Raw genomic sequence first — 12,401 nt, 5'->3', positions numbered from 1 at the left:
CGGGAGAGAAATTGGGAAACCGAAGAAAAAGGTCTTTCTGACCATGACTAGAACTACTCACAGGAGTAAGCAGTAATAAAGTTGAATTCTCATGGAGAAAATCGCGTTCGTACCAGCTCCAAGCCTAAAAGATGACTACGACGGGGATAAGAGGGAACTGCATCCGAATTGCCAGAAATGAACCTATCAATATACAAAAAATACGCGAACCCAACAGCAGGACTCGGTTAAAGAAGATGAGAATCTATCATAAATGTCTTTAGGTGAGTAATTATATAGGGACCTTTCAGATTTCTAGAATGTGACTAGGTAGAGCCCAGAATATACCTCAATTTAGTCACTCTTTGATATTTTTCCAAGTTTAATTAACCAATTTGGTTAATCAAAACCGAAATCTTATCATCATCTAACATATTGGTGTTTACGAGGGTAGTTTTAAATTAAACCTTTCAAACACATACCTAAAAAGAGATATGTACATATAGCTACTGATTAATAAAGTTGAGAATTTAATGCCGAAAATTCAGTGACATTCCAATTCTTGGGACTTTGGAGAACTTTTCATGTTTTGGACACAAATTATTATTCTCTATTATTCAGCTCCTAAAGTCGCATTGGGTTGTAAACAGGACATGTATATATGACGAGTAATGTTGCATATGTGCCCTTAAGAAGGACTGGATAAATATACAACGACACCATCCCAAAGGCGGTTTAAAGGACTTCAACTTCTAGTGATAGCCGACAAAAGGTCAAGTAACTAAAGAATCTGATCAGTATCTAAATAATAAATCTATCAAATGCGACTTATTATTGCAGTTGTGCACTACGACTTTTCCTGCAGATTAAAATTTTACTTTTTTGAAAAGTCTCTCACATGTGTGAATAGTTTACATCCTATCATGTTCATTAAATATGTTGTTGCAATCTTCCGGACACGTAACTGAAATACCCCATTACTATCACATATGCAGCTATGTTTCCTCCTTAACGATGACTCTCGCATGCCTTCGATCTTAAGCAACCACTGTGAAGAAAGTGTGCAAAATTTGCATTCATTCCGAGATGGATTATGTGAGGCATAAGTCCGGCAGATACTACCACACCCTCTAAAGCCATCGCGTAGAATTGAGAAACGCTTGTGCACGAACTTTGGTCCAAATAACGAACACCATGTAGTATGTAGAATGTTATGCTATGGCCATCAAAACATGTTTGCTGTTTGCTGAATGGAGGGAAAAAAAATCCTACTTCCAGCTAAAGATTATGCGATGTGTGATAAATCCTTTACCATGGTAAATCCCGAGATATTTTTATTCTTTTGCATCAACACGATCCGCACGTTTGCACGCGGCTGTATGAGCGGCTGATGTAATCATTTTTTTTTATCGTCTCTTCATACCGGCGCTTGTTACCATGGTTTAGTTGCCGGAATTCAAAAGACACCAAACACCAGCCACCGTTACGCTAAGGGTGCTAAGTTTGGTTCAACATCCGGTTGTGCAGCGCTGTCAGCGATGAACGGGACGTTTTTTCTTCTCTTCTGCCTTTCTCTCTCTTTCTCTCCTCACAGTAAAACCGCCTTTTTTCCCTTTCACCTTACCAACCATTACAAACCATAAGGGATAACGCCACCAGTCTGGTCCTTAATTTTCAACCGAGCATATGAGCTCGTGACGCCGAAATTAACTCAAACGCCCACGAGTACCGTCTGTACCCTAATTGCTATCCCTTCCCAAAAACCGAGCAAAACCTTTGGACGGCTTTTAAATGACTTGAAACCCGAACCCCGGTATCTGACAGAAACACGTCTGATCATCTTCGTTTCGTAACGATGCGGTGCGGAAAGTGCGAAGGACGTGGAACGACTTGTCTCGTACCATTTTTACACCGAACGGTCCCAACTTCCGGCAGGGATGAAATTAGCGTAGCCTTAGCTGATAATGGTTATGTGACTGGTGGGTTGCAGAATTTTTCTCCTCTCAACCCCCCCGGTCACAAAATGGTTAGCATCCGGTGTGGAACACATTTGCTGGTTACTAAAGACTTTAGTTTGGCTGATTTGCCCGAAGCTGGAAGTAGATTTTTGAAGCGACAGTTTAAAGAGAATATTTTAAATGTTCCTTTATGTTGATGGCGGTAGAATAAAAATATTGCACGCATTTTCCATGTTGTGGAGGTGATCGTTCTTTGTTATAAAACCTGTATAGTTCTTAGGAATTTTCTTTTGTGAATCGTTCATATTTAAAAAAAGGTATGTTAACTTATAATAATAAAACAAAGTTCATTTGAAGTTGAACAAGTAGCTTTTTTACAGAAAAAAAATTGATACAAAACTTGATAAAGTCGCCTAATAGCGCTTGATATGTCATTAGACCATATAATATACCTAAATATTGCATACCTTCTGGCGTTTTCCTTCGAAGACAAGCTTCAGGGAACATTTGACGAAGCTTATAATCTTTTTGACTTTCATATCCGTTACAAACATGCATATACTTTTCTTTTTTTTTTTAAACTCCACAAAGGTAGGGAATATAAATCAAGTTTAGATGAAAAATCATTCTTAGGGTCATTGATATTCACTGAATCAATGAAAGTAAAAAAATAAAAAATAACTCCGAAAAAATGTAACACATAAGAAACATTTAAATACATTCAGCTCTAAAAGTATCCATATTTCACATTTCATTTCATATAATGTTTGCTTTCCTTTTTGATGCTGTAGAAAATAAGGTCACTTGGTACTTTCCGCATCCAAAAACCCAGACATGATGTATAAAGCAACGTCCGGAAACATACCACAAACATCAGTCTACGTTACCAAACACCTATCATGATGCTCATATTGCGTTCCTTAATCTGCATCTAATATGCAACATCGTCTTATGCTATCTTAGACTGCTAATTTCAAAAGTTTATTGTCTTCTTTTCCATCCTCCCTTTCTCGCTCTCCCTTTCGACATGAAACACGACATACCTTCTAGACGTGCTGCCATAAATCACACACACACACATACAAGACAAGGATACCTGGCATCTGGCTGAAGCGTGATCATCAAAAACACCCGAAACCCGCCAGAAGGGAAAACTCATCCCGCGTGCCGGTGCTGCAAATTAAATCCATGTCGGCACAAAATACGGTGCCCTCCCGTAGTGCCGGTGCGTATAAATTTCACAAACTCGCTCAACCGAAAAGTGCTTATCGTGTCTTATTAGTCGGCCGGCGCAGTTTTGTGAAAAAGGGGTCCGACCGGTGCAGAAGGGAACATGAATGCCACACCCGACGGCATTCCGGCCGTTGCAAAGTGTGCAACGATGCTGCGCCACCTGACTTTTCGCTTCTAAGCGCGGTGCTGGAACGGAACGGATAGAAGGGCAAGAATTCGCATTCGCGAAAGGGAGGAGTCGTGTGTTCTCCATCCAGACGACACCAAAAACGGAGGCTTCCGGATGCAGTTATGAGTCAGTTATCAGTGGAACAGCCGAGCCAGAGTTGATTGTGCGATGCTTCACCTGGTGAACTTGTACGGCATTTTGGCATTATTACTATTATTATAATCGTCCTGCCTGAGTTTTCCGGTGTGGGCCAAAAATATTTTCCATCTTTCCGTCTATTCCCGTGAGGTGCAAGGAAAATGCACACAGGTGCATTCAATTGGCAAAAAAAATAAACTCCGTCTGAAAGTGCATTCTCGAAAGTGGACTGTTTGAGTACGAGATAAAAGTCAAACGAACACAGAGAAAGAAACTCCCGTTTTTTGAGAGATGCGTTTAAACAGCACGCCCAGAACTTACCTCGCCCGAGTGAAGTTGTGCACACAAATTTGTCGAGAAATTATTTTTCCTTGCTAGCGCGATCGTCCTTCCATCTCCGGAGGACCGTTACCCATGCCGTTGCCTCCCCATTCGTCCATAGTGCTGCAATTAGTTATTTCATTTCGTAGAATTTAACTTTCGCAAACGGAAGTGTCTTAGCGGAGTGTTGACTAACGCAGCCGAGTCAATTCGGAAAAGGAAAACTTCGCTGCTGCTCCGATAAGTACCCCCGGGGGCCAGAAGCAGTGTGCCGTCGTAGTCGTTGTAGTTGCTTTGCTCAGGTTATTTTTGTGGTTTTTACTCTCACCCGCCACTCCATGTGGGAAGGGAAAGGGAAATGGCCTAGGGTAAAGGTAACTGCGCCGGGTGGTCGGGGAGTGGTGCTTAACTTTCGCTTCGGTTATTTACACTTCGTTACAATGCTTAGTCACTAGCTTGCGCGAAACCGGTGTGCTGTCGTTTTGTGTGAAGTTTTCTCGTGCTCGTAGCCAAGTATTTTCCCGTCCGAGTGCGCCCGGTCTTTCTACAGTGCTGCTGAGTGCTTGTGTTTTATTCAAATGTCAAAAGTGGCGCTGACGACGGAAAAACTTGAGGTTGTTTTTAAGTGTGGCAGTCGAAAATACGCACCAGCTACGCAAAGCAAAACTGTGTAGAAGTGGGAGGCCAATTTTGTAAGCTGAAAGCTGGTCGCCATTTTACAGAAACCATTGATTGAGCGCGATAATCATGCTTGGAGTGTGTGCTTTTTTTGGAGGTACGATGACAGTGAAACAAGCCATCGGCAGGCTGCTGGAATGAGCAATGGAGGCTTCTGATACTTATTTGACAATGTTGATGTACTTAAATCGTCTTAACAAGTGCGATCATTTATGAAAAACACTTGCCCGGAATTAAAGTGGTGTTTAGAAGCCATTTCCAAATTGAAGGTTTTTCGTTAAGCTTTTAAAATGCAACAAATTGGAAGGAAGTTGAAAATATTTTGTTCCAAAATTATTATATTCGTTAGTGTTTTGGGATAATTGAAAGTAAATTAAATATTTTTCTAATTTTCCAATAAATATTTATTAAATATATCGGTTTCGTCTCTTATGTTAAAAAAAAAGTTTGTCCTATGTTTCGTGTTGGGTGAAGTAGCTCTTTTGCAAGAGCGGAGCGAACCGCTCTCGCTCTCTAAAGAGTGCGGTGCGCTTGAGGTAGCTCCACAAGGAGCGGAAAATGAGCCTTAGTAGATTGACAAATTTAAAGATTTTTTACATTTTTTTATTATTTTTTATTCTTTTTTTAAACTTCAGCATTATTTGAGTGAAAATAACTTATTGCAACAATTTCGCATTAATATAAAGCATTTTAATAAAATAAAACAATTTTTTAAATTTTGCTAAATTGCTCAAAACAATGGCAAGGGGTAAGCCTTATGAAATTTTCGAGTTGAAAATTTTTTGAAATTTTTTTTCTGATTTTTTATTCTTTTTTTAATTTAAAGCACTATTTAAGTGAAAAGAAACTCATTGCAACAAATTCCCATTAAAATATATCACATTTTTCAATTTTGCTACATTGGTGAAAAATGAGGAAAATTTTACATTTTCTCAAACAGGGTATGGAACTTGGTTCCTCGAATAACTTCTGGCACAGACATCTGAGGGCATGGCCGTCCAAGAAGAAAATGTAGCCATTATTGCCATCTATCGACCACAGGTTAAAGATTGCCGATCCGTTGGATATAGACCGAGTTATAGACAAAAGTTGGTGCAAAAATGAGGAAAATTTTACATTTTCTCAACCAGGGTATGGAACTTGCTTCCTCGAATAACTTCTGGCACAGACATCTGAGGGCATGGCCGTCCAAGAAGAAAATGTAGCCATTGTTGCCATCTATCGACCACAGGTTAAAAATTGGCGATCCGTTAGATACCGACCGAGTTATAGACAAAACTTGGTGCAAAAATGAGGAAAATTTTACATTTTCTCAACCAGGGTATGGAACTTGCTTCCTCGAATAACTTCTGGCACAGACATCTGAGGGCATGGCCGTCCAAGAAGAAAATGTAGCCATTGTTGCCACCTATCGACCACAGGTTGAAGATTGGCGATCCGTTGGATATAGACCGAGTTATAGGCAAAAGTAGGTGCAAAAATGAGGAAAATTTTACATTTTCTCAAACAGGGTAAGGAACTTGGTTCCTCGAATAACTTCTGGCACAGACATCTGAGAGCATGGGCGTCCAAGAAGAAAATGTAGCCATTGTTGCCATCTATCGACCACAGGTTGAAGATTGGAGATCCGTTGGATATAGATCGAGTTATAGGCAAAAGTTGGTGCAAAAATGAGCCTTATGAAATTTTCAATTTTTTTTATTTTTTTCAATTTTTTATTATTTTTTACTCTTTTTTTTGTTTAAAGCATTATTTGAGTGAAAAGAAACTCATTGCAACCAATTGGCATCAAAATAAATCAATTTGATTTTTTTTGCAAAATTTCTCAAAAAAATGGCTAGGGGTAAGCCTTATGAAATTTTCGAGTTGAAAATTTTTTGAATTTTTTTTTCTGATTTTTTATTCTTTTTTTAATTTAAAGCACTATTTAAGTGAAAAGAAACTCATTGCAACAAATTCCCATTAAAATATATCACATTTTTCAATTTTGCTACATTGGTGAAAAATGAGGAAAATTTTACATTTTCTCAAACAGGGTATGGAACTTGGTTCCTCGAATAACTTCTGGCACAGACATCTGAGGGCATGGCCGTCCAAGAAGAAAATGTAGCCATTGTTGCCACCTGTCGACCACAGGTTAAAGATTGGCGATCCGTTGGATACCGACCGAGTTATAGACAAAAGTTGGTGCAAAAAATGAGGAAAATTTTACATTTTCTCAACCAAGGAATGGAACTTGCTTCCTCGAATAACTTCTGGCACAGACATCTGAGGGCATGGCCGTCCAAGAAGAAAATGTAGCCATTGTTGCCATCTATCGACCACAGGTTGAAGATTGGCAATCCGTTGGATACCGACCGAGTTAAAGGCAAAATTTGGTGCAAAAATGAGGAAAATTTTACATTTTCTCAAACAGGGTAAGGAACTTGGTTCCTCGGATAACTTCTGGCACAGACATCTGAGGGCATTGTCGTCCAAGAAGAAAATGTAGCCATTGGGGCCATCTATCGGCCACAAGTTAAAGATTGGCGATCCGTTGGATATAGATCGAGTAATAGGCAAAAGTTGGTGCAAAAATGAGCCTTATGAAATTTACAACTTTTTTTTATTTTTTTCAATTTTTTATTATTTTTTACTCTTTTTTTGTTTAAAGCATTATTTGAGTGAAAAGAAACTCATTGCAACCAATTGGCATCAAAATAAATCAATTTGATTTTTTTTGCAAAATTTCTCAAAAAAATGGCAAGGGGTAAGCCTTATGAAATTTTCGAATTGAAAATTTTTTGAAATTTTTTTTCTGATTTTTTATTCTTTTTTTAATTTAAAGCACTATTTAAGTGAAAAGAAACTCATTGCAACAAATTCCCATTAAAATATATCACATTTTTCAATTTTGCTACATTGGTGAAAAATGAGGAACATTTTACATTTTCTCAAACAGGGTATGGAACTTGGTTCCTCGAATAACTTCTGGCATAGACATCTGAGGGCATGGCTGTCCAAGAAGAAAATGTAGCCATTGTTGCCACCTATCGACCACAGGTTAAAGATTGCCGATCCGTTGGATATAGACCGAGTTATAGGCAAAAGTTGGTGCAAAAATGAGGAAAATTTTACATTTTCTCAACCAGGGTATGGAACTTGCTTCCTCGAATAACTTCTGGCACAGACATCTGAGGGCATGGCCGTCCAAGAAGAAAATGTAGCCATTGTTGCCATCTATCGACCACAGGTTAAAAATTGGCGATCCGTTAGATACCGACCGAGTTATAGACAAAACTTGGTGCAAAAATGAGGAAAATTTTACATTTTCTCAACCAGGGTATGGAACTTGCTTCCTCGAATAACTTCTGGCACAGACATCTGAGGGCATGGCCGTCCAAGAAGAAAATGTAGCCATTGTTGCCACCTATCGACCACAGGTTGAAGATTGGCGATCCGTTGGATACCGACCGAGTTATAGACAAAAGTTGGTGCAAAAATGAGGAAAATTTTACATTTTCTCAACCAGGGTATGGAACATGGTTCCTCGAATAACTTCTGGCACAGACATCTGAGAGCATGGGCGTCCAAGAAGAAAATGTAGCCATTGTTGCCATCTATCGACCACAGGTTGAAGATTGGAGATCCGTTGGATATAGATCGAGTTATAGGCAAAAGTTGGTGCAAAAATGAGCCTTATGAAATTTTCAATTTTTTTTATTTTTTTCAATTTTTTATTATTTTTTACTCTTTTTTTTGTTTAAAGCATTATTTGAGTGAAAAGAAACTCATTGCAACCAATTGGCATCAAAATAAATCAATTTGATTTTTTTTGCAAAATTTCTCAAAAAAATGGCAAGGGGTAAGCCTTATGAAATTTTCGAGTTGAAAATTTTTTGAATTTTTTTTTCTGATTTTTTATTCTTTTTTTAATTTAAAGCACTATTTAAGTGAAAAGAAACTCATTGCAACAAATTCCCATTAAAATATATCACATTTTTCAATTTTGCTACATTGGTGAAAAATGAGGAAAATTTTACATTTTCTCAAACAGGGTATGGAACTTGGTTCCTCGAATAACTTCTGGCACAGACATCTGAGGGCATGGCCGTCCAAGAAGAAAATGTAGCCATTGTTGCCACCTATCGACCACAGCTTAAAGATTGGCGATTGGCCGTTGGATATAGATCGAGTTATAGACAAAAGTTGGTGTAAAAATGAGGAAAATTTTACATTTTCTCAACCAGGGTATGGAGCTTGCTTCCTCGAATAACTTCTGGCACAGACATCTGAGGGCATGGCCGTCCAAGAAGAAAATGTAGCCATTGTTGCCATCTATCGACCACAGGTAGAAGTTTGGCGATCCGTTGGATACCGACCGAGTTATAGGCAAAACTTGGTGCAAAAATGAGGAAAATTTTACATTTTCTCAAACAGGGTATGGAACTTGGTTCCTCGAATAACTTCTGGCACAGACATCTGAGGGCATGGCCGTCCAAAAAGAAAATGTAGCCATTGTTACCATCTATCGACCAAAGGTTGAAGATTGGCGATCCGTTGGATACCGACCGAGTTATAGACAAAAGTTGGTGCAAAAATGAGGAAAATTTTACATTTTCTCAACCAGGGTATGGAACTTGGTTCCTCGAATAACTTCTGGCACAGACATCTGAGGGCATGGCCGTCCAAGAAGAAAATGTAGCCATTGTTGCCACCTATCGACCACAGGTTGAAGATTGGCGATCCGTTGGATATATACCGAGTTATAGGCAAAAGTAGGTGCAAAAATGAGGAAAATTTTACATTTTCTCAAACAGGGTATGGAACATGGTTCCTCGAATAACTTCTGACACAGACATCTGAGAGCATGGCCGTCCAAGAAGAAAATGTAGCCATTGTTGCCATCTATCGACCACAGGTTGAAGATTGGCGATCCGTTGGATGTAGATCGAGTAATAGGCAAACGTTTATGCAAAAATGAGCCTTACGAAATTTTCAATTTTTTTTATTTTTTTCAATTTTTTATTATTTTTTACTCTTTTTTTGTTTAAAGCATTATTTGAGTGAAAAGTAACTCATTGCAACCAATTGGCATTAAAATAAATCAATTTGATTTTTTTTTGCAAAATTTCTCAAAAAAATGCCAAGGGGTAAGCCTTATAAAATTTTCGAGTTGAAAATTTTTTGAAATTTTTTTTCTGATTTTTTATTCTTTTTTTAATTTAAAGCACTATTTAAGTGAAAAGAAACTCATTGCAACAAATTCCCATTAAAATATATCACATTTTTCAATTTTGCTACATTGGTGAAAAATGAGGAAAATTTTACATTTTCTCAAACAGGGTATGGAACTTGGTTCCTCGAATAATTTCTGGCACAGACATCTGAGGGCATGGCCGTCCAAGAAGAAAATGTAGCCATTGTTGCCATCTATCGACCACAGGTTGAAGATTGCCGATCCGTTGGGTATAGACCGAGTTATAGGCAAAAGTTGGTGCAAAAATGAGCATTATGAAATTTTCAAATTTTTTGATTATTTTTATTTTCTATTTTTTTCTGAACGTTCGTTAGATATGAGAATAGGCTTTCCGCTACTTTTCGTTTCGCTAGATGGCCTCTGGCCAATATTGTGAGTTCTTTTCTGTTTTTCCTACGGAAGTTATCAAGTATGCATGGCCTATTTTATTTTTATATTATTTTTTATTCTTTTTTATTTAAAGCATGGTTTGAATGAAAAGAAACTTATTTCAACAAATTGGCATTAATATAAATCAACTTATAAAATTTTTCAAAATTACTCAAAAAAAAGCTCAGGCTAGTCTTAGGAAATCTTTAAGTTTTTATTTTTTATTCTTTATATTCTTCCTTTTTTTAAAGGAAAACTAGAAATGCCTCCTGAAGTAGCAGAAAAGAAGAAGAAGAGCCACAAAACAAGAAGAAAATATGTTTTGACTGGGAATTTTATTTGGATTAAGAATGGCATTTTAAGAATTTTCAATGGATCAACTATTTTCTCTAGTCACCACACGGGTCAAGATTGAACATTCAAACTGTTTGCTAGAAAACTTTAATTACAAAACGCTTGTTTAAGGGCAAAGTTTGGTTTGCCGGGTAAGCTAGTTATTGATAATTATTTTAAGCAAATTTGTTGAACCATGATTATTATTATTATTATTAAATATTTGTACACACCTCAGGCTTCGAATGGAGAATGAATGACTCTTAATTGATGATATATTACTACAATTGAGTCACTTGACATTGAATTCCTTTACAATCATCTCACAATTGATCTTTTTTCGTGTTTCTGATATACTGTCATGTTCACTAACAGCATGCGGAAATTAAGTACGATGTAATTTCTAATAATGCAACCAATCCAACCACAAACATATATTGATTGCCTATTAATTTCATCTCTCTCTCTCTTTCCTGCAACGCCCCCGAAGTGTATAAAATTCCCCACGCTGCATCATGTGATCCAATCGAATCGCTGCCACCGTTTGCATAATCATCTCGGACAACATCATTAAGATTGACGCAAACCACTTGCGGTTAACGGTGGATAAATGTCTAGCGTTTGGCTTCCGGGATGCCTACCGCGGGGACCTACAACCCGCAGGATAATTAACAAAGCCCTGACCATGGAGGTCATACCGTCTGCAGGTGGTCTTCCCCATCTTCCCGGCACCACGATAGCGCTAATGAAACGTCACGGTTTAGCGGTGCTTACGTTGGCGCTAAAATCAGTTTGGTCCACTCAATCAATCATCCAATCAATCGCTCCATCAATCCGCTGCCAAGTTATGGGCTGTATCCACGGGTCATCCGGTATGCATGTCAATGAGCGTGCGAGCCTTATCGTGCCTCCAAATTTTGCGGCCCGCCTGGTAGAACATGGAAAATCTCTTCCATAATTTACTAATCCCTCCCACGATGGCAAACCGACGGCTTTACATTAATCGGGAATATTGGGTCAAACTCGATGTCAGAAATCGATTGCAAAATCCATCCGCACCCCACAAACCCCTGCACAATATGCATCAAATCATCCATCGGCAAACATCCGACCAGCTGTGTCCCGCTACCAACCCCATCTCTACTCCCAACCCCTATTTTCCCAGCCACTCTTCAAGACACACAGTTCGATTATAGCAAACGGTTCATCCCGTGACCAATTCAACCGTGCACCATTTGACGGGCGATAAATTGGGTCTATATTTCAGTGGGCAGCATAAAAGGTAAGGAAATTAATAAGCTATAAATTGTAAGTCACTCGCTCTCTCTCCCTCTCTCTGTCTCTTTCGTCGTCACGTGCCGAACGCCCCTGTACGCGGGCGATGATTATTATGTTGGCATCGAAGAAGTGCCGTGCCGTGTCACATCGACAAGTCGTGCCTTACAAAGCGGGAAAACCGTTCCCCACTGTTGCCAAAAACTCAAACGGCAGTGGAATTCCTATAGTGTCGAACCGCTTCTACAAACGCTTCGAACCTTCGGTGAGCAGTAATCAGAAATGATTGAATGATTCCATAAATTACACCGCATTTGTTGCGAAGTGAAGGGAGACGGCTAGAAATCTCCACTTCATTTTGGAAGATGGGACGGGTTTGTTTCCCCCCACTTTTACCCAGAGACTCATGCCTTCACGTTCCTTTCCACCGTATGACAAGCATTTTCTTCCCTTTTTTTCACATTTTTTCGGAATATTTTTTCCACCACTTCTTTGTGTTTTTGTGTAAGCTACTTCAGCACTGGATCCGTTATGAGCATTTTTCTTTTTGCAAACATCCCTTTTTCTCTTTGAGCGGGTGCGAGTTTTCTTTCCACATGAATGGATTGATGTTTTGCAGATTTGTTTTCCACTCCCTTCACTTGTTACGTTCCGTTTAAGATAACCTTTTCCCTCGTACTAGCGTTGGGCAAAGATGCAAAAACAAATA

The 12,401-nt window shown here is 38.7% G+C and overlaps 1 long non-coding RNA gene across 6 annotated transcripts; it reads left to right on the top strand.

The window, feature by feature from the left end:
• Positions 1-5,222: 5,222 nt before the first annotated feature.
• Positions 5,223-9,966, top strand: LOC125769043 (uncharacterized). Of its 6 annotated transcripts, XR_007419007.1 has the most exons (4): positions 5,223-6,087; positions 7,519-8,088; positions 8,997-9,047; positions 9,238-9,412. It is a non-coding gene; the product is annotated as an uncharacterized LOC125769043 (long non-coding RNA). The 6 variants fall into 6 exon arrangements; XR_007419006.1 differs by lacking the exons at positions 8,997-9,047; positions 9,238-9,412 and adding an exon at positions 9,902-9,966; XR_007419009.1 differs by lacking the exon at positions 8,997-9,047 and having other exon boundaries at positions 9,377-9,401.
• The last annotated feature ends 2,435 nt before the right edge of the window (positions 9,967-12,401 follow it).

Source organism: Anopheles funestus, chromosome 3RL (genome assembly GCF_943734845.2).
Source record: "Anopheles funestus chromosome 3RL, idAnoFuneDA-416_04, whole genome shotgun sequence".
NCBI classification, from domain to species: domain Eukaryota; kingdom Metazoa; phylum Arthropoda; class Insecta; order Diptera; family Culicidae; genus Anopheles; species Anopheles funestus.
This window is presented reverse-complemented; position numbering and strand designations above follow the sequence as displayed.